Here is a 2,900-nt window from a genome sequence, read left to right on the forward strand (position 1 = left end):
TTGTGGTTTTTTGACTTTGAAGCTTGAAATTTGAACTAGAAAATCCGGCATTAAGGCGCCGTTGGGTTGCATTTTAAAATTGAAGTTTTGGACTAGAAAGTTTGAATTTGAACTTGAAACTTGAAAACTAGGAAATCCGGCATTATGACGCCGTTGGGTCGAATTTGACTCGAAAATCGAAACTTGAGTTTGGAAAATCCGGCATTTTGGCGCCGTTGGATTTGGACTTGAAAATTGAGGTTTTGAATTAGAAGATTTGAACTTGAACTCGAAACTCGAAATTTGGACTGGAAAATCCGGCATTATGACGCCGTTGGATTTGAACTTTGACTTGGAAGAAATAGGTTTTGAAGTAGGAAATCCGGCATTATGGCGCCGTTGGATTGCATTTTGAACTTGAAAATTGGAATTTGGACACGAAAATCCGGCATTATGACGCCAATGGATTGAATTTTGAATTTGAAACTTGGAATTTGGACTCGAAAATCCGGTATTATGGCGCCGTTGGATTGCATTTGGAACTTGAAACTTGGAATTTGGACTCGAAAATCCGGCATTATGACGCCGTTGGATTGAACTTTGAATTTGGAACTTGGAATTTGGACTCGAAAATCCAGAATTATGACGCTGTTGGATTGAAGTTTGAATTTGTGCGTGAGGCGTGTTTAAGGGTTTTGAATCAAATGGAGTGACACTCCTAAAGACCCTAAAATCGGCGATTTAGATGCATGAGATTTGAATGATGCTCCTAGGGGTTTGGTTTTCTAGTTGGAGGCTAATTGGTTTTGGCAAGCTAGAACTCGAGGTTAGCCATTCACGCGTGCAAAGACGCCCACATAATGCACAAGTAGCACGTTGTCACACTAATCATGAATATGAATGCGACATGCAAAGTTCTCAACCTAAGGTCGATCTAAGTTTTGTATGATGCAAGTGGTCGGCTTTGGGTGTCAAAAGGTACTTGGCTAAGAGACGGATCCGGCGACAAGCTTTCACATTCCGCCTAAGGGAAGTGTGCGTCGGAAGACGACCTCCATACTTGACATCGGGAATGTCAAGCAAATGCCAAGTTTCGGTAGGCGCGGAAATGGTCACACACTTTGGTCGGGAACCGTATGGAGAGTCACCATTTCGTTACCCCCGGAGCTAGCCCGAATGTAGAACACATCTGTTTGGGCAAAGGTAGAAATTCATTTTGCACAATATGGTTTTCGAAAAATGCATGAAATGCCTAGAAATTGAAATTGAAATCGTACTTGAATTTGTATTTGTAAAGCTCGTTTTTCGGCACTCGTTCACGAGGCTTGGGAGCGTTCTTCCAGATGTAAAAATAGACTAACTCCCAACACGAAAAGTTGAGCAAAAGTGGGAAACAAGCCACTGCGAGCCACTGTCCTGGATGCAGGCAGTGACGTTGGGCGCAGGAGCTGCGCCTGGCGCCAATGCTGGCATCCAGTACTTCGGCAGATCAGTGGCCGATTGCTCGAAATTTGCTTGCATTTTCGAATTGAAACTAGAAAAGTCCCCAGTGGAGTCGCCAGAATTGTAGGGGGGTTTTTTTGTTTGTTTCTCCCGTTTCCTACAAGGGGGGTTTTAGGAGGCCGGCCGGTTCGTTTAGAGAACCGTTTGAATTTTTGCACCTCGAGGAAGTCGCCACCAAACTTTATTTAAGGTCTTGTTTGGAAAGACCGCGAATGAATCTATTTTTGGATAAGGCCTTGAATCCTTGAAACGGATGGGTGAGATCCGGGCACGGGAACGAAAAAGCTTATTCAGCGAGCTTTAGAAATATTCAAGTACGTTGGCACAACATTAGTTCGAAAATAAACCCTAGATTAGACTATGTGGGTTTGAATTTTAGAGCAAAATAGAATTTCTAATTGTACGGTGGTCACTTTGCTTTAAAGATTGATTTCAGGAACCTAAGGCCAGTTTGTCCAAAAATATCTTCGTTAAGCGTGATGTAACCTTTGTATTTTGTTGTATTTAGCATGTTGGTGATGAAAGCGATAAAGCACATAAAGCAACATCACAATACTAAATAAAATGCGGAATTAGTAAATACAAGACCCCCTAGAAAAGGACTAGGGAGTAGGTCCACATTGCCTAGAAATGGACTAGGCAAGTAAAGGTGCGGAAGTGAAAGTGCGGAATTGAAATTGCGGTATTGAAATTGCGGTATTGAAAATGCGATAGTAAAAGTGCGATATTGAAAGGTGCAATAGTGAAATTGCAATATTGAAATTGAAATATTGAAAGGTACATAATTGAAATTTGTACTTGGGCACATGAGATTCGAACGCCAAGCGGCTCCTTAAAAATAAGTGCGCCCGACACGAATTCAAGGCCAAAAATCTCAACTTGGGAGAGGTTGCTCAACCCAAATATCCTAGATTTTGCATATTAAACTTGAAATTGAAAGCTTTAATATTGAAATGATTAAAATTTGAACTTGAAATGATCCTAGTTTAGGGAAATAACTATGAATAACCCTAAACATGGCAAGATCTTTGAAAATTGAAGACTTGAACTTGTATATTGAAAATGCAGTTTTGAATCTCAAAGACTAAACCTTTAAATGTTAAAAGGTGTTTATCTTTGATTACCCCATGTTTGATGGTGATTCTAGCCCAAGAGATGATTGTAAACAACTTGGACATCCTTGGATCTTTGAAAATTGTATTTTGTATTTTGAAAAAGTTTGTATTTTTGGAAAACATGTGTGATTGTTGCAAGTGGTGTTTTTTATTGATTAAAAAACACCAACTTGCTAATCATTTAGAAATCAAAGCAACATAGTAGATTAGAATGGGATGGTCTACTAGTTGAGATTGTACTTGGATTTTGAAATTGGATTTGGAAAGTTGTATTTTGTACCGCGAACCGAAAGGGGAACGGTC

Source organism: Spinacia oleracea, chromosome 5 (genome assembly GCF_020520425.1).
Source record: "Spinacia oleracea cultivar Varoflay chromosome 5, BTI_SOV_V1, whole genome shotgun sequence".
NCBI classification, from domain to species: domain Eukaryota; kingdom Viridiplantae; phylum Streptophyta; class Magnoliopsida; order Caryophyllales; family Amaranthaceae; genus Spinacia; species Spinacia oleracea.